Source organism: Peromyscus maniculatus, chromosome 11 (assembly GCF_049852395.1).
Source record: "Peromyscus maniculatus bairdii isolate BWxNUB_F1_BW_parent chromosome 11, HU_Pman_BW_mat_3.1, whole genome shotgun sequence".
NCBI classification, from domain to species: Eukaryota; Metazoa; Chordata; class Mammalia; order Rodentia; family Cricetidae; genus Peromyscus; species Peromyscus maniculatus.
This window is the reverse complement of record NC_134862.1, coordinates 68624400-68648441: the sequence shown is the minus strand read 5'-3', so window position 1 is coordinate 68648441 and position 24042 is coordinate 68624400. Positions and strand designations below refer to the sequence as shown.

Sequence of the window (24042 nt, the reverse complement as noted above, 5' to 3'; positions counted from 1 at the left end):
GAAAGATTGGCTATGCCCACTTGGGCTCATCTTATGACTGTGTATCTTATGACTTTCAGTGACAACTCTGATTGGTCTATGAAGCCCAGACTATTACTTCGCAGAGCCCTCAGCACTCCATCCATGAAGCATGTCCTTTGGATGGTATACAGGGCAGGGAGGTCACAGTCTCAGGTAACACCCTATAGTGACTAGAGTCTCAACCACATGAGGCTGTGAGGCTTCAGGCATTTTTTCATCTCCCTTAGATTCCCATTAACGCAAGGCAAGCAATATGAGGATGCAGTATGTTGACGAACAGGACACAGAGCAGGCCTGGGTGAAGGAGAATTCCAAAGGTCATTCATTCACTTTGCTGTTATTCTTGCTTGTTTGTCTGTCTCATACCTGCTCATGTGGATAGCTACAGGACTGCAGCAAGGATGGTCAAAATGAGCATCCCTGACTAGGCCCTTTGGGAGCTGGACCAAATTCTTTACAGTTTCCCTATTAATTTTCCCCCTAACTGCCTTTTAGTAGCCCTCTCCAAGCCCTGAACCTACTTCTTGAAGAACCTGTAGCAGTCAAGGGCCTTTTCCTCCTACATATTCTCTCACCTGGCAGATGATTTCCTTACTGCTTTTCCCGGACTGTCCCACTGGGCAGCACATTCCTGCCCAGAGAGGGAGATTCGGAATGTTTCTAGCACTTTCTCACTCATGTCTTTGCCTGTTCTTGTGAACTGCATGCCCCAACTCTCCACAAATTTATGCAGTAAAAAAGTAACCCAAATATGACTATTTGGGTGTATAGAAGTAGTTGGGATTTGGTGAGGTCTTAAAGCCCCGTGAGGTGGGGTTCACTCACTCTCTCATATGCAGTAGGGGCATAAAGAGCAGAGGTCAGACAACACCCACTCTCCACGTGTGAGAACAACGTGAGGAGGCCACATACCCTACCTACTGGTCTCGGTGACTTCACTGGTATTTGGGGATTTCTCTTCAGATTGTAGCTCAAATCCAGCCTTTCCCCAGAGGGCTGAGACTCTATGTCACAGTGAACAGGTCCTAACCATCACCTTATTTAACCTTCCCATTCCACAGATTAAGCCTGGACAAGGGCAGACCTAGATTTAAAATCCTTTCTGGTTCATGTTTTTCTTCACAGCCCTGTATCGCACTGACCTCTGTGCTCCATACTTCCCCAGCATATGGCTGGCTCCTCATCATCCTTCAGAGCTCTACTCAAAGGATACCTCCTGAGCAAGGTGTAGCAGCCCGAGCATATGGTACCAGCACTTAAGAGGCTGGCAGGGGGGATGCTGTGAATTCAAGGCCAGGCCAGGGTAACGAACGAATGAAACTATTTCAAAAACAGAACAAAAGCCACAAAACAAAAAGCCATCCTCAGAGAAATTTTTCCAGACGATCCAGGGAAGCAGTCTAGTCTCCAACTCAGTTCCCCATTCCAGAGGTTCCACAGCTCTTCTAGCATTTGAAATAACTTGCTTTTGTCCTTCCCAGCTTCCTCCATCTCCCTCTCTTGGGGGTCAAGACTGGGGCCCAGTAAATCTTGAAGAAGCAATTCCGGGTCCTTGTGGGGAGCCAAAAGCATGTTGCTGTTTGCTCCACCCATTTTAAACTGGACAGATAAGCTCACACTCTACCTGGCTAACTCCAAGCTGATTTCCCTGAAGGACATTAGCTGTAGTCCTGTTCTGGAAGGCGCCTTGGCTGTCTCCCTCCATTGGTTCCTGCACTGAGCAGTTCCTGGTCTCCAGTTTCAACCTCCTCAGCACGTTGTCCTCATAAGGGAATCCCTTTCATTTTAGCATAGCCCAAGTCTCTCGCTGATGTTGACACAGGAAATAACTCCCCCCCCACCCCCCCACCCCAACCCCACCCCCGCTTCCCTCAAACTCACTCTTCATATACCCAAACACAACCAGGGCAAAGTTCATCATGTTACAAAGGGTGACCTCCTCCTGCCCTCCCTCTCTAGGCCATGCCCGATTTCATCAGTCCTGTGTGCTCACCCCCACACACCAGACTGCCAGCCCAGCAGATGTGGTTTTCCTCTCTTGCAGTCACAGGGCAGCAGTGAGCTTGGCACTGGGGTTTATTTTTAAACTCAATCATAAGCTGTCCAGCGGCTTACTCCAGCTGTAACCAGCTTCCTGACTTAGGGGTACACCTCATCTTACACGCAAGCCACCCTCTCCACCAGGTATTTTCCGTTCGCTGTTCATGTGACTGGCTGGCCTTTCCACCTCCGCCAGTCTGGTTTAGTTCCCCGTGAGGCCGCTCCCTCTGCCACCTCTGCTACGTTGGCCCCTTCCTGGCCCGGGAGAGCTTTATTTTCTTGTTCATTTCCTGGTCATTCCCCCTCCTCCTCCTTCCCCTTTCCTGGTTTGAATTGTGAATAATTCATGTGTTTCCATGATTCTGCCACAGTTTTTTTCTCCCTCATGAATCTAATTCCCGAGACACAGTTTATTTTCTCACCAGCTCCTTGTCTGGGTTGCTGACAGGGACAGGGTTTATTCCTGTAGGTCACGAATAGAGGCCAATACTTATGCCTGCTTATGAGACAGTTACCATTTCCCTCAGCCCGTTCTTTTATGCGCTCTATTTTTCTAGTCTGCTTCGGTAGATGTGTGTTTGGATAATATTACACAGTTGACTGGACAGATAGATAAATAAATGAGTGGTTAGATACATAAATAGATAGATGCACAAATAGGTAGACAGACATAATCACTTCCTCATAGCTCTTTCAGTCACCTTTCTTATTTAAAGTTGTCAGGAAGAAAGTGGCAGGTGATTCTGAACATGTTTCTCCTGTGCAACAGATACCTCAATGCCCTGTTTACAGCATCTTCTTGAAAGGGTTTCACAGTAGGACTCTCATAATAGCCTAGCCTTTATCTAGAGTCAACATGGATGTCCTTTCTCTTCATTTAGTCTCCAAATAGCTATTGTAGAGTTGAAATGCTCTAGGGATAGGCAAGACCATGGGGATATAACAGTGAGCAAAAGAGGAATGAGCCTTTTTCAATCAATGGAAGCATGTATATCAAACAAGGAGTGTTATATATTATTGATATATGTATTTATAAACTTTTAAAACACATAAATTTGGCATGTATATGAAATTTGATATTTTTTGTATTCTGATAAAATTTGATAAATTGACATATACATGTATATAAAATGTATGTATATGAATATAAAATATGTGTATAAATTATATGTGTTTCTAAGCTAACACATACTAAACCCTCAAAAGTAAGGAAATTCATATCAGTGAAGTCAGGAAGGCTGTTGTCTGTGGAAATGGAGGAGCCTGAAGTCAGAAGAGGAACCCAGGGGTGTCACTGAGGCTTATTGGTATCAAATTGCTTGACCTGGAGGGTAGTTACAGGAAGCCTGCTTTATTATTATGAATTACATTTAATGTTTATGCTGCCTTTGTATATCACATGTTAGAATGGAAATATTTGAGATTATAAGGAAAACCTAAGAAGGTTCTATGAACATATGTAGCACAAGAACCTGACTAAGGCAGGGAAGCCAAAGGAATGACTTCCTGGAAAAAGAGGCATCCAAGCTGAGACCTGCACATGCAGATGACTTAGGCAGAGAGAGGAGGGAATGGAGAGAGGACACGGAGGAAGGGGGAAACCACAAGGAAAGAACATAGGACCAAACAGATGCTTGGGAGCTGCGGGACACCCAGCCCAATACTGTTGCAGAACAGAGGGGAGGGGCTAAAGCGTGAAAGGCTAGGGAAACCACTGTAAGGATTTTTGTTTGGATTATAAGGTCAATTGAAAGTGATTAAAGGGTATAAGAAGGAGGGTGACAAGCTCAGATAACCATACTGAAGTGGTCTTCACTAAAAACATAGAGAATGGACTAGAACAAGGGAACAGCCCCCCTTTCCATCACATGAGGACACAAGAGAAGATGATATGTATAAAACCAAACACAAGCCCTCACCGGTCACCAAATCTGCTGGCAACTTGATCTTAGACTCCATAGCCTCCTGATGAGAATATCCAGCTAGTGCCTTCTAGCTACACAAGCAAGTCTAACAACAGCATTGTAAAGCCATCAAAAACTTTGTTCTTCTTAGCCTCAAATCCCCACAGTGGCACTCACAGCACACCTAAAATGAAACATTAGAATTCTAGAGAAATATGACTTCCAGTACCCTTGAGTTTATACTCTAAATAAGCATTTTGCAATGTCTATTATGACTACAATCCACAAGAGTTCAAATGGCATCTGTTTCTCCATTGATAACAATAACAAACTAAGCATTCTAGAAAAATGAAGGACTGAAATTAGAAAGAAGAAAGAAGAGGAGATGGAGGAGAAAGAGTAAGAAGAGAAGGCACCCCATACCCAGCCAGGTGCCTGTACTACATATGTTCATAGACCCTTGTAAGTTTTTCTTTATAACCTCAAACTTTTATATAGTAACATATGACACATAAATACAGCATAAAGATTAAATATAATCCATAATAATGGAGAAGAATAAAGCCAGTCTGAATAACATGCCAGAGAGTTAGAGATGGAGAGACACACAAATATGAGAGAACTGAAAAGGTAAAAATCAAGAAAGTTTGGTGATAGATGTGTGGCATAGCTTTGGGACAATGTTTGTTTTGTGAGCTGAGAGATTTTGTCTCTGTAGGAAATTCAGAACCTAGGATAGCGCCTGGGACTTAGGTTTCTCTTAAGGATTCAGAGTCTGACTTAGATTTTCACATTCAAGGGTATGTCATGGAAATGAAAGTAGAGTCATAGGAGGAAACTGAAAAATACATTTTAAAAACACACAACGAGGACAAGGAATTCATAGTGTTTCAGAGCCACCCTGAGGATTCCAACACTTCCTTCATGAAATAAGCAAATAAATGAAGCAGAAAATGGATTATTTAAATGATAATAAGCATGATCAAAGAAAACCACATAAAGCTATTAGTGCTATTTGAGTATGCTAAAACACTCATCAAGAGCATCTCAAAGATTTCCCAAACAAGAATAAAAGACCAAAGTAACAACTACCAACTAGTCTTGACTGAAGATCTATATGGTATAGGCTTGCAAGAGGCCAGAGGATGAAGAGTGTCTGTATAAATGGAGGACTTTCTGGATGTAGAATGATGTCCAAGTTGTTGCTGATGCTGATGGCTAATGTTGATTGTCAACTTTAACAGAATCTAAAATAATCTAGGAGCCAAATCCTTGGGCAAGTCTGTGAGGAAATTTCTAGGTTGGGCTAATGGAGGTGGGAAGACCCATCCTAAATGTGGGCCATCCCATGAGATGGAGTCCTGAACAAAATAAAAGGAGAAGTCAAGCTGAGCACCAACATTTATCTCTCTCTGCTTCCTAACTATGGGTGCAATGTGACCAGTGGACTCATACTCCTATTGCCACACCTTCCCAACATGCTAGACCATACTCTCAAACTGTAAGCTGAAATAAGCCCTCCTAAAATTACTTTTGTTGGGTATTTTGTTACAGCAACAAGAAAATTAAATGTATTCGTTACTTTTCTATTACCTTGATAAAGCACCATGACCAAGACGACTTGCAGAAGACAGGGTTTGTTTGGGTTGTGATGGCAGAGGGATGAGAGTCCAACATGGTGGAAAAGCATAGCAGCAAGCCTCAGGCACGCCTGCCCTCCAGAGCAGGAAGTTGGGAGCTCATATCTTTCACCACAGGCATGAAGCAGAGAGAGTAAACTGGGAGTAGGTGAGACTTTTTAAATCTCAAAGACCACCCTCCAGTGATATCCTTCCTCCAGCAAAACCAAACTTCTCCAAATAGCATCATCAACTAGAGACCAAGGATTCAAATATCTGAGCCTAAGGGGAGGGGGGACATTTTCACTCAAACCACTACAGTAAGTAGTACAGTGATTAATCTTTTCTAGGTTAAATATTTGATTGGAGAGATTCCCCAGTCTATGCCTAAATCCTAATATAAAAGAAAATTCAATCCAAATACCCCCATCTACTAAATTCCATATGACTAAATAAGAATCAGAGCACATTGTTGAGAGTAAGATGTACCTTGTGTAAACTCTATGATGTCTCTACTAAGGCAAAGGGCTCTGTAACTCATAATTAATGAACCATTCAAAAGGCAGAGATCACCTAGCATGCTGTGACAGAATGAGCACCGAATTGACAGTCTAGACTCTTTTTAAAAATCTTTTCTTCTGTCATTTGTATCTGAAAGAAATGCATGTGTGTGCATCTGTTTACATGCACACACATACACAGATACACATATAAAATTAAGGATGGCATTCCACTTAACATTTGATAATTAAAAATTGATTCAAATCATTCCCTGAAAACAACAGGGCCTATAAAAGGCTGCTGGACATTTTCCTCTGGCCATGTTAGAGGCAGAATTAGATAGTCATAATTTTCACATCTTTTCTTCTTGTAGAGAAGGAGAAAATGAATCAGAGGATGGCAGAAGCCACCTAAGTACAGTCAAGCCCTGTTCAGATTCAGAAAAATCACATTCAGGTGACTGACATGAGAAGCTTCTCCAGACAAAATTTTGAGGTAGCAATAAATCTAGCTTCTTAGGAGATCTGTTATAGGTCAGCAGTCTTTCCCAGAAGCCTCAAAGCCTGTGTCCTGGCACCCAGTCCTCTATGATTGCCCCAGTGTGGGTCTGTCACCTGCATCTCAGCCCAGGACCAGCACCCAGCAGCTAAGCAAGGAAGACAATCAAGATTCTTGTGAAATGACCTTTCCCTGGCTTTGATCTCTCTACAAAAGGAGGGAATTGAATGGGATGCTTTCTAATATTTCTGTTGATTATAGAACCTTCATCATCAACTTAATTGGATTTGGAATCATCTAAAAGAAATACCTTTGAGTGTGTCTCTGAGGGATTTCTGGAGAAGGTTAATTAAGGAAGAAAGCTTACCTTAAATGTGGGTAGCACCAACCCACAGGCTGGGATCCTAGAATAAGGAAAAAGGGGAAAGTGAGTGGAGAAAACACATTACAAAAGGGCTAGTGAGAAGTCATGGCAGCAAGAGCTTAAGGCAGCTCATCATACTTCATGCAGTTAAGAAGAACGAAGAAATGAATGTGGGGGTTTATCTTACTTCCCCCTTTTTACTCAGTCCAGTGCCCCAACCCACGGAATGGTGCTGCCCACAATTGAGTGAGTCTTTCTACTTCAAGAGACCTAATCTAGATAATTTCTCAGAGGCATGCCCAGAAGATTAAGTTGACAGTCAATATTAACCATCACACAGAGATTCAAATTTTTAGAGGTTGAAGACAAGAGGACCCAGCAAATTTGTGGTTTTCAAGACAGAAGGAAAACCTAAGAAGTTCATGACACAAAGTCAATAGAAGATGGTGGTTTCTAGATAGTAATAATTGTCCCATGATGCAAAGAGTCGGTCAAACACATACACACACACACACACACACACACACAATGAGGGTCATGAGATTTGGGAGCATGAAGGTTCTGGAAACTGATGATATGTGGAGTGTCTTTGGAAGGGTAGCTATAGACACCTTATGGAGTGCATGGAGTAGAATTAGGACCAGCCACATTTTCAGTGAGTTCTACTGTGAATGGGAATTAAGAAATGTGGTCAAGACAAGAAGTAGAATCAAGATAGACCTCACTTTTTCAGAGGAGATTATCAGAGCACATTCATCTCCTTCCTAGGAGTATGAAGCAATGAGGGAGAAGAAAGGTGATGACTACAGAAGCCAGTTCTTTGGGGATCATCAGGGCCATGGCACTCCTAAATGAAGAGTATAACCAACAGGCTGAGCACAAAGAAGACATGGGAGGGCCTACCTGTAGAGTGCAAGGTAGAGGAGACTTAAAAGAATTGGCAGGCTGTCCTTGCAAAAAAAGATATAAAATTGCAAGACTGGAAGTTAACTCACTAGAGCATCATGGAGAAATTGCCAGGGAGTTTCCAGTGTCATTTGGGAGTTATGGTCTTTGCTGTGATAACAACAACGAGCAGGACACTATTTTTCTTCATGATGTGTACTTGTTTGGATAGAAGCATGAGAGTGGATGGCGAGGGAGCAGTTGGGTTTAGCCAGGCAGGAGTTTTGCAAGGTGAGCACAAGAAAAAGGTCCAGAAAAGTTTTGTAAGGGACTGGTCAATGATGGCGATCAGTGGTAGAATCTCAGCCTGGTAAAGTAAATTACTAGAGAGCGATGGATGCTAGAGAGAGGCAAAGCCAGGGGCTGGAGAATTTAAGCCAGAAGGGAAAAAAAAGGAGTAGCCAACATGGGAGACTAGGCTCAGCGCTGCAGAGAAGGATAGTAAGTGTCACAGTCAAGGTTAAGGATAAGGCCTTATCATGCAATCCTATGCTGACCCTACTCCCTGCTTTCCTGACCTTGTGTATCCTCTATCCTTTTGAAGACCTACGAGCTGGCTTTCTAATGGGCATGATTTAAGGGACTCTGCAGCAGACCTGTCACTGAAAATGTCCCCTCAGAGGCCTATATCTGGTTTTTGACATTTGCTATTAAAGCTTCTTTCTTTTCTTGCCTGCTGCTTTCCATAAGTGCTACCACCTAACCTATTAATTCCTTATCAATCATTTATGCATAGGTGTGATTTAGTGCTCAGAGCCTTTCAAGTAAGACAGCGGCTGGCTGCAATCAGATTTTAATAGGCTACAGGGCAGGACTGTAGAGGAAGGACCTGAATATGGGCTCTCGTGAAGCAGGTTACAGGGACAAGAAGGGATATTTTCTGAGTACCTACTATGTGCTATGGTCTGTCCATGAGCTTTGCAATGCTATTTTTTCCTATTTATAACAGGAAAATTTGGAAAGAAATACTTGCTACTGACCCAAGTTTGGTTTTAATAAGACAGGAAGCCAGGGTCTAGATCAGAGCTATGGAGCCTGACAGAGGAATCCACCTTGGAAGAAAAGCATTCAAACACTGAGGTCCATCTTGAAGGAAGTCACAATCCTAATCCTCTAGCTCCCTACCTGTGGTTCTTGTGTTGTGAGTGTACCTGACTTTGCATTCTGCTTAGGAGGTTCCTCCTTGATGGTGTTTTTTGCTTCCTTTGTGTATTTTTTTTAAAATAATACTTTAAACTTTTACTAGGTATTCAACCCCAAGGTGAACACCACCATTTGAGTTGCTGACACTCAGATCAATAGGGAAACACTTTCCTAGAGTGGGGCCACTGGCATGGGAGACTCCAGCCTCATCATCTGGAAGAGAAGGGGTTGAGTATAAACAAAATGGACAATTTTCTTCAATAACCCACGGTTAGAGGGAACAGAATGGGCATGCAAAGCTTCCAGTGTGAGAGCACCTCCCGCCCCTCATGCTCACTATGTAGTCTTGCCCTTGACCCATGTGATACCAATCACAGTGTTGCCATTTTCTGAGAGCACTAGAGGAATCAGCACCGATGGCTGAAAACTGCCCTCCTGTTGTTGGAGAGGGAAAAGATGTCTGGAAATGGAGAGGCCTGGAGCTCTGAGGGAGCCCTCCTACCCACCCCAAGTCGCTGGATTAGAGACAGTGCAGAAAAGACATGTTTAATATACAGGACTATCTCGATTGTGAGTAATCATTAAGCCATGCCTTTTGTTCTCTGACAAAAGAGGTGACAAGTTCTCATGAACAACATAGTTCCAGATTTCTCAGCTAAGGTTCTCCAAGCTGTTGGCAATTTTCCCTCATGCATATTGTGAGAGTAAAGTTAAATTCTATTCTTCTTCATCAACATAACCTCCCATCATCCTCACTAACACCCCAGCCACAACCCGACCCGGTACTGCTACTCAAGCTACATCACCTTGCTGGTTACCCCCACAATGCTGAAAACCCTTAACATGAATAGTCCACATGCCACCTCCGTTGTAGAAGCTTAAAGGAATACTCTAAGCAAAGTGAGTCTTTCTCCCCCCTTGCTACAGCACATATAGTTGTTTCCTAGACATTAGCCCTTCATGCAGTGAGGATGTTACAAATATGTGTGTGTATGTATATATGTATACACACACACATATATATATATATACACACACACATATATTTGTAACGTCCTCTCTGCATGAAGGGCTAACACACACACACACACACACACACACACACACACACACACACACACACACACACACATATATATATATATATATATATATATATATATATATAATATATAATTCTCTCTACTTTATCCAGACAAGATGTTCTTCAAAGACAAAGAGCCAACTCAATATCCAGACACTGACAGAATGGCTGGCTCACAGCCAGCCTTTAGCAACCACTTGCTGGAACAAAGGATCCTGGATAAAGACTCAGTCTTCTACTGCTCATGGACAGTTCAGGGCAGAGAATGCAGCTGTAAGACAGATAAAGGCCAGGCCTTACAGTATGCAGTCTACAGGGAGGAACCAGACAATAAGAAAGAAATCACAGCAAGATGTGCTGTGTTGGCTGGTGATGAATGTGGTAAAGAAAGATAAAACAAAGGAGCACGTGGAGAGCTGCTATGGGAGTAGGCTTCTCTGTGGGGTGACACCCGAGGGTGCTGGCCTGCTGGCCTCGGATCTGATGCCAGGAGGGGGACTTGGTTCTTGTGAAGGTGCTACAGTGGCTGATGGGACCGAGAAAGCCTATGCTGTCCAGCCCACAGGAAATGGCCTCATTGTAGAAATTCAGCACTAATCTGTCAAGGAGCGACCTTGGAAAATACTGGGAATAAAAGAAAGGGTGCCAAAGCCTCCGATGACACCCCAGGCCCTTTCTGCAATGCTACTGCAAGTGCCTAAGGGAGTCAGTTCGTCCTCGGGGGCAGACAGTGGGTCTTTTGACCACTGTAATTTTGCTGGCTAGCTCAATCCCAGCACAAGAAAGGGGTCTATACATAATTAAAAGGAAAGGTACAAGGTCAGGCAGCTGTGATCTCAATTCTGTAACATATTGCCCGTATTCCTTGGACAGTTCACTGAAACTCTAGAAGTAGAAGTAATTAAATGGTGACATTGCTGAACTTAGCAAATTCACACGTACACACGTATGCGTATGTATGTCTGTGTGTCTGTATGGTGTATGCCTTCATGTATGTGCAAGTGCACCTGTGCACTTACTTGGAATCCAGAAGAGAATCCTGATCTATCACTGTCCACCTCATTCCCTTGTGACAATGTCTCTCACTGAGCCTGGAGCTAAACTGGTTGCCAGCAAGCCCTAACAATCCTCCTGTCTCTTCACCCCTCACAGTTCCGGGACTACGGATGAGTGCAGTCATGCCTTGTTTTCTGTGTGTGCACTGGGGATAGGAACTTGGGTCCCCACACTTATACAAGCAAGTGTTCTTATACACTGAGACATCTGCTGAGGCCCTAAAAATGTGAAATTTTAATAGCTCTATGAAAAGGAAGAAGAACAGTAGGAAAGTAACAGTGGGAGCTAATATACGTTTCCTTATTCAACTGCTACAAAATCCTCAGCATATCATCATCCCGTGCTTGAAAACAGGAACTGAAGGCCCAGAGAGGTTAAGTGACCACACTAAATGGGCACAGCTAAACAGAGGCAAGAACTATGCTCAGATTCATAGTCTCTCCCCAAGTCTGCAGCCTCCTGCATGCGGGTAGTTATTCCAATCCCGTGATGAATTCCCCTCACTAATTTTCTCACCTTGACTTGTAATAAATCCCTCCCGAAAAGTTCCCACTCAGCACTTGATAGAAGAACTAAACACCAGCCTCAGGCCATCCCTGCCCTCAAACATGTCTACTCTGAATGAGTCTGCTTTTTGGCTCCATTTCCACCATGTCTGACACATGGTAGGTGGCTGGGAAGCATGGTACAATCCACCTTCCTCCTTTTTCCTATTCCCTGCTGTCCCCTCACTCCTATTGCAGGATAGGGACAGAGCTGAGCTGCCCTTAAGCAGTGCCTTGCTCCCCCCACAGCACTACCTGTCTCCCCCTTAACCTTCTGGGGGCCCTGGCTATCCCTGGTGCTCAATGGATAACCTCAAAGGGAACAGATTGAGCAAAGTGACATTAGTCATCCTCCCCATCCCTCCCCCCCACACAGCTGGACCAATCATTTGGGTATACACTGTGAGAATCTCATCTTGCACAATATCAGTTCATAGTTGAAAGAAACGTCCCACACATAAAGGGCTAATTATAACAGTGGCCCGGATGATCTCCTGGGTGTCTAAGCCACAAGGTGAACAAGGCTTTTTTTCCCCATGAAGGAAGAAAAGGTGCTTAAGAAAACTTACCTGCCTTGGACCTAGATTATTTCCTCGTCTCAGAGGAGCTAGGAGGTGCTTTGTTAAAAAACACAACAAGATGAATGACTCCCCAGAGGGCAGGGAGTAGAAATGACTGCCTAGAGCCCCAGAGAGAAAGGGCCTACATATGCTGGCAGCTGAGTTGGACTCCAAAGTGAGATGTGTGAAACTTCAAACATGAGAAAGCTCCTTCCCTGATGCAGAACCACTTTAGCAATTTCTGACCTTAAGACCTAAGAGAGAAGAGGGCCGTGCAGTTCAAGACACATGAGCCGAGTATCATACCTTCCCAATCATCACGAAGTCCCAAGATACCTGTGTCTTCCCAAGATACCCATATTACAGTTTGAAGAAGTCAAGTGCGCTTCTCCCACCCCTCTGTCTAATGTGGTCCCTAGAGGCCCAAAGGACCCTCCTGGGAAATCACAGGAACAGTGTGAAAGTGAACATGCAGACAGAGGTCACCTGCCCACTGTCTCCGGGTCTCTAGCCACAAAGGAGGGTGACGTTGGGGATTCCAACAAGACCTGGCAACTCTAAGGGAAGCCACTAGAACCTGTCCAGGGTTTGTGTTCCTTCCTTCTGGGTTCCTAAAGAGCTGCTGCCTCCCATTCTCATGCATTAAACTGATAAAATATGAATTTAAAAAAAAGGGATGACAAAGATGGGGAGGAGGAAACAGCACATTCTTACTTTGCATTTTAATCACTCAGGCACTGTGCCTCAGACCATTTTAATAAGTGACAGACTGATAGTGTTTTCTACCTCGCCCTCTACTCAGTTTCTATCAGGCTCAATCAACAGCTCAATCAACAGTCCTTCTTCTAGAATACCCCACCCTGCCCCTCCCTCAGATGGAGGGTGACCCGGGAAGAAATCCATGCACTGGGTATATTTTCCTGCCTTCCTAAAGGCAAGTTCAGAAGTACATCCCTAACTACACAAAGATACACCCTCTTAGGGAAATGGTGTTCCTGGGAGCTATGTATGATGCCTCTAATCTTTCTAATGAGTCAGTTAGATGAACAAGGGACAGGTCTTCAAGATGAGAGTGACCCCTACTCACACCCCTGCCACATGAAGATAAACACTCTTTTGTTTGGTCAGGGAACTTCCCATGAAGCTGCTGCCTCAGTAAGAAGGTGGGTGACTGGGGCTGGAGAAGACAGTTTAATGTTCTTGCAGAGGACCTGAGTTCTGTTCCTAGCCCCCATGTCAGATGGCTATAACTCCAGTCCCAGGGGATCTGACACCTTCCTCTGGCCACCATGGGCACCTGCACTCATGTGAACATACCCACATGAATTCACACACATATACATATACTTTAAAAAATGAACATTAAAGAGGAAAGGAAAGAGGGTTCAAACCACTGCCTGGAGACTTTTGCTCATGAAGACAGGTTGGGACCACGTGGAACCTCTTTAGCCTGTAGGGAAAAATGTCAAAGCAGCCTGAGCCCTTGACCTTCACCCTTAAAATGCACCTTCTCTGATGAGAACTCCATGGATTGAAGCCCCTCACTACGGATGGGCTGCTATAAGTCTCCATGTGGAAACTAGCATCTTCTTGAACATAGTCAACAATTCAGAGAGGCAGCAACTATTTGCCACATGCCAAGTGAGAGGAAATGGAAGCTCAGAGAAATAAAGTGATTTCCTCCAGGCTACTCCATGAACCGGTGGAAGAGCCAGGATGCTACTTCTGTCAGGCAGGGTTTCAGAGGATTGCCACATGCCCAACACACATGGCAGGAGATACAGGGCCGGGAGAGACTCTCAGAGCACAGGCACTGGTCAGCTGGGCTTTGCAGTTGTACCTCATCTGGAGCTATGAGGAACAGAAACTGGCAGCTTCCAAAGCAGATGAAAAGCAAACCTTTCTGAAATTGTTTTATTGGAAGCCAGACTCCTGACTGTTTGAAGCAGCTTGATTTGGGCAATGCTTCTGCCTTTCCGTGCTCTTCATTGCTGTGTTTAAACAGCCCTGGATGATAAGGGGAGCATGCCTTTGTTGGGTGCCCATCTGAAGATGCTCAAGGGACCTCTGTCTCCCCTGCCCTGCTGGTAGCTCTAGAGCTCTAGCAGCTGGGTCTTGAAAGAGTATAGGGGTGTGCACCCTCAGCTGGAAACAGGCAAAAGGCCCTGTGCTGATCTGCACCTAAAGTAGATACAGATGAAGTCTTTTGCTTTTATAGTGAGTTTCACCAGCATTAAACTTCATTTATATCTCTATAAATATATACAGCTTTGAATGGGAGGCTTGATGGCTGGCTTTATATGTTCTATCTCTCTGCGGCACAACCTGGGTTACGGTGAGGAGAAATCCCCTTTATCCACGGCACTGGCCTCTACCCTTTTCAACACACAGTCATTTGCAAAGTCCTCATCTGCTATTCAAGACCCCATCTCTCTGCCCAGCTGGACACCCACACCTACCAGCACAGGACAAACGTAATTCTTTGGCCTTGGGGCTGCCAGCTCCTCAGTCTGCCTGCACCTTCACCCCTGCTCACAGCTGTCCAGCTGTCAGGGGACATAGAGAGGGGATGGTACTGTCAGCTGACTCCCTCTCCACCTGTCCCTTGGCCAGTCACCACTGCTGACCTTGGCATTGACAAATCCCCAGGGGACAAGGGGAGGCACTTACGCAGGACAGGCAGGCAACCCCCAGCTTATTAAAGTGTGTGTTCTACAGAAATCCGTTTAGATAAATAGTCCATCCACACCATCGCTGGTGCTCAGCAGCTCCATAGTTTACATTACTCCAACAGGCAGGCAGCGGCTTCTCTCCTGATGCACTTGAGGAGATAAATTCAAGGTAATCTATATAAACCCAAGGCTTTGAAATTGCACACCGTCAAAAAATTCAAACAATTACTCGAGCCCAGCCAGGAGATGGCTGTTAGATGCTCTTCTTATGGAAAACATAATTATAAAGGAAGGGAAATGTTTCATAAATAAAACTCAGAATGGTAGGCGAACCTGGAGGGAGGGGGAAGGAAGGAAGAAAGAAAGCCAAAGGTCTGGAGTCTCCAGTGGAAGGAGGCTCAATCCCCAAGCGTCTCCTTATGGTTTACATTAATTTCACTCCGGGACAATTTCCACGTAATTAATTGTCAAAAGGCATCTCTCAGATATTTTTTAAAATATCAGCCTGTCAGGTTTCTTTGATGCTAAAAGGGTAGGGAAAAAAATAGCCCAACACATACTCCTAAAATCAAGGTGATGTAAAATAAGGGCGGCCCAACCCATTAGCACTTAAGAAGGATATAAAATCCAGGTCAGCCCAGATAATTGTTCGCTTGTTAAGATGCCAAGTACCCAGGGCCTGCATCCAGTCTGCAGGTCACATTAAATACCAAGTAACACTACGGTTCTTAAGGAACCTGTTCCATATCAACGGTGTTCTAGGCACTGGGACTTGTTCCTTAATTCTCATAAGAACTCCTTATAGATAACATGATAGTATATATAACTTGGGGAGGCTGAAGGAGATGAAGAGGTTTGATAAAGAATTTCAGACTAGATTCAGGTAGATTCAGTAATTGCCCAAGGCCATAGGTCAGTATGTGGTAGGGCAGTCACTTAAAGTCAAGTTTCCAGATCTTGTGTTCCTTGCTGCTTTGTGTACATGTGTGTTTATACATGTATGCACTTGTTCACATCTGCATGTATGTGCATGTGTGTATGAAGTCCAGAGGTTGACAATGGATGCTTTTCTCAAATGTGCTCCACATTCTTTTGGAGACAAAGTCTTTCTCACTGGCCTGAAGCTTGCTTATTTGGGTCGATTGACGGTGTGTGAGCCCCAGAGATTCTCCTGTTTTATTCCCCTGGACTGGAATTACAAACATGTCACTGTGCCCTACTTTTTATAAGTGTGTTTTGGATTGAACTCAGGTCCTCATTACTGTGCAGAGGGAGTCATCTCTCCATCCCCTGAAAGGTCTAGCCCAGGCTAGCCTCAAGCTTAAGATCCTCCTGCCTTGACTTCATCAGCATTTACTCACTGGTGTATGTCCCCACAGGCTTTGTCCTGGTGGTTCTGTACATGGGTAACCCATGGGGAAAGAAAGCAGAGGTTACAAGCTAGAGAGGAACATGAGCTTTGCCCATGGTTCAAGCCAGCCCTGTGACCACTAGCCATGTGGCCTCAGGCAAGGCTAACCTTTCTGAACCTCTCAGCTTTGTACCCTTCATCCATGCATGCTCTTTTGTGATCATCATAAGGATTCATTTGGGGTCCCCACTTTTCACTTGGCTGGTGAAGATTTTCCCTGCTGCTCTGGCTCCAGGGTTGTAAGGATTAAATAAGAGAATTATTGTGCAACCTCATCACAGTGGGCCTCAGAGAGCCAACTTCAGCCTGAAAGTGGATGAACTTAAAACTGTGAGCTAGAATACTGCAGGGCCTGGGCCAGAGCCAAGCAAACCATGAACACTCCGTAAATCACGGCTGTTATTACTAAAAAGGGGAACATGTGTGGAAGCTCTTGTACCTAAGCTGAGCAAGTCATCTGAGGCCACATTGCCTCAATTTTCTTATCTGTAAAGTGGGAATAAAAATATCTATCATCAAGTTTAGCCACTGAAGAATACAAAGTATTAAAAGTGCTTGCTAATGGTAATAACACAAACATCTATTAAGGGCATTCTTTATGCCAAGTACTTGGCTAACATGCATAGTTAATACTCAATGACTATTGGTTAGTATTATAATTAGTCAATAGAAAGATACAAGCAGCTAGGGTGCAGAAATGAATTTCTTTTTTAGTTAAGTTTGAATCACAGGCCAAATTCTAGCTCAGAGCCTTTGTTAAGCTGCTACCAGACAGCAGCCATCCTGCTTGCTACTGTCCTGGAATCAATGATTCAGGTGGCTTCTCTTTTGTCTCTTTTGCACCATGCAGCATGATGGGACACATCCACATGGGTCTGGGATAATGGCCTTTTAATGAATCATCTATAGCCAACTCATGAACTGCTATCAAGCTAAGTCGAGTGAGCTTGGAAGAATCCTTTCCAAAAGATAAGAGTTTCAGAGTGATCATGGTAGAACCCTTCAGAATACTGTAGTGATTCTGTGGACTCATTTGTGTCAGACCTCAGAAGCCATTCTGTCATTAGGACCTTTGTTTTATACTCAAAGACAGGCTCACTGAGGGTGGACTCTTCCTACCTCCAAGAACATCTCTGTAGTATAGTTGGGGTACTTCAGGGGGAATAGAGATCTAGGACTCCAGTTGGCTTAGACTGTCTTTGTTGTATATACCAACAATGAATGAAAGCTTAAGCGTGGAAAACAGACCCAGGTCATTCATATGTACTGGCTCCATGTAGCCTCTCCAATTTGCTTCTAGGGAACCATCTGTTTAGACTTACCAGGAAATAGAAAGATCTTAACTCAAATCAGTGTTTGGACCAGAGAGTTGTTCCATCCATTGTCTGGAGCGTAAGACAGAGGCAACTGGCCAAAAACAACCTTAGTGTTCATATACAGATAAATGGTGGTCTGTATATGGAGTGGAATAATACTTTATTGGAAAAAGGAAGACAATTCTGATGCCTGCTGTCAAATGGATGATTTTTTAAAAAATATATCATGCATGAAGAGAGAGGGGAGAGGGAGAGGCTAGAGAGATGGCTCAGTGAATACAAGTACTCAGCCTAGTGACCTGAGTTTGATTCCTGGAACCCACATAGAAAAACTGGATGGAGTGATATGCATCTGTAATCCCAGAACTCCTATGGCAAGATGGGAGGTGGAGGTAAGAGAATCACTCAGAAGGTCATAGGCCAGCTAGCTATCCCAGAGTATACAGGATGACAGAAACAAAGAGACCCTGCCTCAAAAACAAGGTGGAAGGAGAGAACTGACTCCTGATAGTTGTCCTCTGACCTCCTTATGTGCCCCATGGAATGTGTATGCAATCTTGCGTATGTGCATGCGCACACCTCCCCACACACAGAGAGAGACAGAAAACACTCATGCTAATACTAAGTAAAATAATTCGTAAGAGTAGGATACAAAAAGATAAAATTGGATGATTCTGTCAGTATGGTGTGCTAGATCAGACTCACAGAGATAGAAAGTAGAGTGATGATTGATGGAGGCTGAAGAAGAAGAAGAAGAAGAAGAAGAAGAAGATGGGAGTTATTGTAGTTTCAGTTTGGGGTGATGAAATGTGAGTGTGGGCACTGGTTACGGTTACACACTGTGTGAAAGCTCTTTATGCCACTAAATTGGAGACACCAAAAAGACAAAAGAAATACCAAATTGTGGCGAGTAAGAAGAAATGAAAAAGAATATGGCTATTGAGGTCTACTTGCTAACTGATGTACTCATTACTCCCTATGGTCAAGATGTATCAAATATAGTTCAAGCCAAAAATACCATTCAAGGCAAAGCTTTAATGAGTCCTGTGTGTGGTTGGAAATAGATCTAAAACAACTTTATCACAATCCCTCTTGCCATGCTCTTAGGAATGCAATGTACTTCACCATTATCAATGAAAATCACGATCAAGACTTCTGCCAAGTCATCCACTCCAATTGGCCTTTGAATTTTTACACAATCTTCTATTTAGATGTTAGGGAGTCTACCCTTTGGCCATCTTTTAGTTTGCCATGATTGTATAGCTTAGCAACCTATACTCCCCATTGTGGGATCTCATCTGGGAGAAACGACCCAGGTCCCTTCCCATAGAAAAGCTGGCTTGGTGCATCCTCTGAGGAAGAAGAATTCAGAGGGACAATATCCTGAAAGAAGGCACTATAGGAAAATCTCCAAATAGAAGGAAGCAGACAGAGGACATGGCTATCCACTGACTGTGGAAATGGGTCTGTGATCCACACAGACAAATTTTGAGGACTCTGATTTTCTGTTTGAGCTGGCAGATACTGTTTTAGTTGAAGATCTCAGGCTCAGTTGGTTACAATGCCTCAATCCAGTGGTCCTCAGAATAGAGATAGAAGAAGATTGGTAAGATGTCATGATACCACACATACAAACACACAAATATATTCAACCAAGTCACCAAAAACCTTCTGATTACTCCATTATTTCTTAATGATAACTAGGAAACTGTACTTATTGCTGGAGTAAGCAGCCCAGAGATAGAAGCAAGTTGAATGAAGGGTCTTTGGGTAGAACTATGGTGATACATGAGGTCAACATATAGTTTCTGGTTTTAGTCATTCTTAAAGAAAGAGGATAAGCACACACACCCCACCCCAGGTCTTTGTTGATGGGTCTGGATTTCATGGTTTAAAGACCAACACTGTGAACCAGCTCTTTTTTTCTGTTTCTCTATTACTAAGATCATGTGGGCTCTTCTTTCCTCAACTCACTCTTGGAGACCAGATGGAGTGAGTCATGACCAGGCACCTGAAACTTGATTCCATGTTTTTAATAACTATTTCAACATCATATTCATGGGTTGTGCTATCAAATAAACTCAGATCAGCTCAAAGGCAGGAACCGTCAGGGTCTTCTGTGGAGACTTAATTGTTGCTTTCCATGCACACCATTGAAAGGGCCATTTTCTACCGCCATTACAAGAAACTGAAACGCAGAATATATCCCACCTATCCCTCACCTTTCCTGCCATATATCTAGAATCAGTAGCCTCAGACCCTGAGATAGCCATATAAGAGTCTAAGATCCATGTAACCCATCTAGCATGGAATACAATCAGCATTATATTTCTGCTTCACAGTGCAGAAGTTTGAGCTATGATGGTAGCAATCAACAAGCAAAGGGACTGTGGAAAAGAAGGTTGATTGTGAAGACATATGCAGGAACTTTTGTGTATTTTATTTGGGGTAGAGATCAAGTGTTCATTTTGACACAGTTGTCTAAACTTACTAATCCAAATAGTTACCTTCTATCCATTTTGTTACATGCAAATTATATCCCAATTTAAAAAAGTTATGGTTACCCATTTGGGGTAAGAGATGGTCACTTACAGTGATGGAGAACAAATCAGGATGCTTACTTTATCCTTCCCTGCATCTTTTCCTAGCATGTCTTATCTCTAGGTCTCAGAAGCAGCCTAGCAGAATTTCTTCTGTTTAGTGAGGGAGAGACAGATGTGAGAATACAGTAGCTTTCTCTCCAGAATCTTGGCAGGATTGAGATCAGGGGCATCTGGGGAAGTAGAGGCTTGGTACATAGAGTACATTTGTGCCATTCCCCACTCCTTGGGTGCCAGAAGCTCAACCATTTCCTGACTGTTGGTCATCTTCTTCACACTCCAAACCACAGAGGACTCAATGAAGGTGGCCTTGTGAAGATTCACATGACAGGAAAGTAAACAAACATCCCAACCCCAGACATCTATGGCAATGAGTTCTGGGAAAAGGAGCCTCTACCTGGGATTCTGAGGTAAGCAGAATGGCCATCAGGCATATGACTTCAGTTCAGCCTGGAGGCCACTAGCCCAGGGGACTCTCTTCTCTATCAGGACAGAGAGCTCTTCACCTGGCTTCTGGGCAACAGCAACACCTTGAGATGCCTGGTTGGTTCCCATTCTTCCCCAGGGAGAGCCTACAGCCTCACACCCAATTTGCTAAGGAGCTTTGCTTGTACATGTGTCTGCAGGATGGCAATCCTTTCTCACTCTCCCACACTGAGCACTTCTGCACTTACAGGTGATGAGATTGGAAGTTCTGTTTCTGCTTTTGCCACTCTCTGGCCCAATGCTTGTCTCTCCTTAAAAAAAAAAAATAGGCCCAATAATGTCACTGAACACTTTTTTCAGAGAGAATTTAGGAGCATTAATAAGATAATGGTGACATCAGTAACCAACACAGCTTTAAGACAGGGTCCACTGCAAGGACATGTTTTTTTTTAAAGCACCCAGGAATGTGTCATGCAGAAATCCATCTACTTACTGATACAAACTAGGGGGATGGAAAGGCAAGGATGGAGTATGAATAAGTTGGTGATGGTTTCTGGTTCTCTAAATTTGTCTGTTTCGATCCTTTTTCTACCATTTTCTAACTTTTACAACCTCTGACATCACTGTCCTCCCCTCTCCACAATCTACTCACTACCATTCATTCTAAAGACACACTGAAGTTTCTAGAGCTGATGCTAATAAGCATGGGGGTACCATTTCTCTCAGAACTCTCTCACCTAGAAGCTTCCCACAATTCAAAGCAAAGAGCATTTTCCTCGTCTTAGAGGAAAGCCTAGGATTTTGAATTAAATGCATAGCAAAAGTCATCATAGGAAGAAGGTCTATGCACAACTCCACCTGCCCACCCCTCCCCCACCTCATCATAAACAAAGGTGAGCAGAACCTCAAAGAGTTACTGGCCAACTAAGGTGAGACTTTATTTTACACGTAGCTGCACATCCCTTGTGGGATACTGTCTCCTGGGGAACTTTTGGTGATTGAAGAAAACCCCCAGTGCCACTTGTTGACTAGTTTCTTGCAGCAGGTTTGAGAAGAACTGGAGGACATGGGAGCAGGCAAATAGTATCTCCAAGGAATAGGCAAGACAGGTAGAAGAAACTTATTGAAAGTATTTAAAGAGAGAGAGATGGAGTAGGGAGACGGAGAGAAAGAAGGAGACAGAGAGGCAAAGAGGTGGTGGGGGAGGGAGGAGACAGAAAGAGAAGGGGGGAGAGAGAGAGAGAGAGAGAGAGAGAGAGAGAGAGAGAGAGAGAGAGAGAGAGAGAGAGAGAATGAAAGGCAATAGAACATAGGAATGGTCAGCTCCCAGCTGTGGAGCCCCTGGGTGGGAGGTGGAGAGACTCCCACTTTGGGGCCAATCTATGTTTGCTCCTAATGTTATAGATGAGCGGAGACAAAGCCTTTCCTCTGTGCTGTGCTTCATTGACAGACGCCCCAGAAAAGAGGGGAAAGCAGACTTTTTCCCTCTTTCCAACCAAGGATAACAGAAAAGTGGATGGTACCTCCTGCCTGCTTGCAAAAATAGTATAATCCACATCAGCCAGCCCCTGCCAGGCTGAGTATTTTCCTAGAAGCATGAAATCAGAGACCTCAGCCCCAAATTACCCAAGCCTGGGGCTAACCTGTTGCACCTGCCCACCATGAATTCACACCAGGAAAGGAAGCAAAAGGTCAGGTTAGGCTCTCACTACAGCAAGAACCCAGGTAATCCTGGGGGGAAAATGATATTTTAAAATATAACGTCTCCAAGCTCCCTCCCAGGAGCACAACTTTTAACTCTACCTCCACTCCTACCCCCCAGGCTAGCTCTGTAACACTTTCCCGGCACCTAGAGTTGGCTAGGAAAGAGTTAATTAAGGAAGATCCACGACTCATTTCCCCAAACCCTCCCTCTCCTCTACATATAAAAAGCACAGCCTCACACTGAGACTAGCACAATTACAAGCCTGCTAGCTCCGACCTCACCTGTCTTATGCAACAGTGCACACACATACATTTGCTCAGGCTCACTCCCAAGGCCAAGGTCCACATCCCCCTCTAATTCAGTAGACACAGTTTTGCGCCTTTCTCCTTTCTTTTTTTTTTTCTCCTACACAGAACCCAGCTTTATAGGCAGCCAAAAGAGATGTATGTAACCTTACTGCCAACCGCTTTGCAAGAACAGAATAGAAATGCATCTAGTCGCTCTCCGTGGTGCTGAAATCTCGCTAGCAAGGAACCCGAGGAGGAGCGCAGTGCTCTGGACTTACCCGGGTTGGGGGGGCAGAGGGGGGCTGGGTAGCCGGAGAGCGAAAGGAGCTTCCTGGGCAGAGAATTCTTGTCTGTTCGGGCTGGAGCCAGCTGATGCGCTCACCTAGAGCGCCCACCTCTCTCCTCTTCCCTTCCGCTTTTTCTGAGAGGGAGAGAAGGCTACAGGAAAGAAACGAAACCCAGCTGGTAGGTCTACCGGTGGAAGGAGAGAAGAGGCAACCAAATAAGATCAAAAAGTCAGATGGCTTTACTCCACTAGTGGTAATTCCTTGGGTCAGGGAGGACCACCTCTTCTTTCCCAGTCTGAGGCTCCTCCGGCTCTGTCTCTGCGTGTTGAGCCAACAGCCTTAGCAGTCGGTCGTTCCTGCCTCTGACGTGAACGGAGATGAGGAAGCCTGGGACCGTTCTGCTGTCTTTCGCAAGCTCTCTCTTTTCCCCTCTTACTGAAATTTCAGCAGCATATTTTTAAGCTTTTTTTCCTCCAGCCTTCTACAAGTAGCCCCCTAGTGGACAGAAAAGCAACGTGTCTTTGGTGTCTTTGGTCCTCTTGAGCAATCTGGCACCCACAAACTCTCGGAGGCTTTTCTACACAGTCAAACAGCCAGGGTCCTAATGAAGAGAGAGACTTCCCTCTGGTGAGCTTAGACTGGAAGACAGAGGGAGAATGAAGACCTTTTGCAGATCCTTTGCCTGTGGCTACAGTAGTAAAACACAATGTGGGATGCAGGGTGCCTTTGGGACAAAATGTTTTTGGAACAAGTTCAGTTGTGAGGTCTCAAGTGGTTTAAAGACCGCAATGAATCCTATAAAATCTCAATTGACAGCTAAGTGAGAACTAGGTATACCCAGCACAACTCAAGAATGGGAGGAGTGCCTCCCTAAAGAGGCAGCTACGTAGGAAAGGAAGGAACCATCAACTGACACTCTACTCAACCCCATAATGTGGCATTTTGGAAAGCTAGCAAGAAAAACAGGCAGGAAGACATAATCTGATATTATTTCAGGCCTGGGGACAGGATTGACCTTGTTGGTATCCCTGGAGAAACTCAGCAGAAAAGGGGCTAAG

General features: G+C 44.3%; 1 protein-coding gene across 1 annotated transcript in view; it reads right to left on the bottom strand.

Moving 5' to 3' along the window:
- The window catches only part of Tnr (tenascin R), a 407740-nt gene extending 384440 nt beyond the window's left edge, over positions 1-23300 (bottom strand). Inside the window, exon 1 of the mRNA XM_042258389.2 lies at positions 22976-23300. The gene's annotated coding sequence lies outside the window, so the exon portion shown is untranslated. The remainder of the gene's footprint in view (positions 1-22975) is intronic.
- Between the last annotated feature and the right edge of the window lie 742 nt (positions 23301-24042).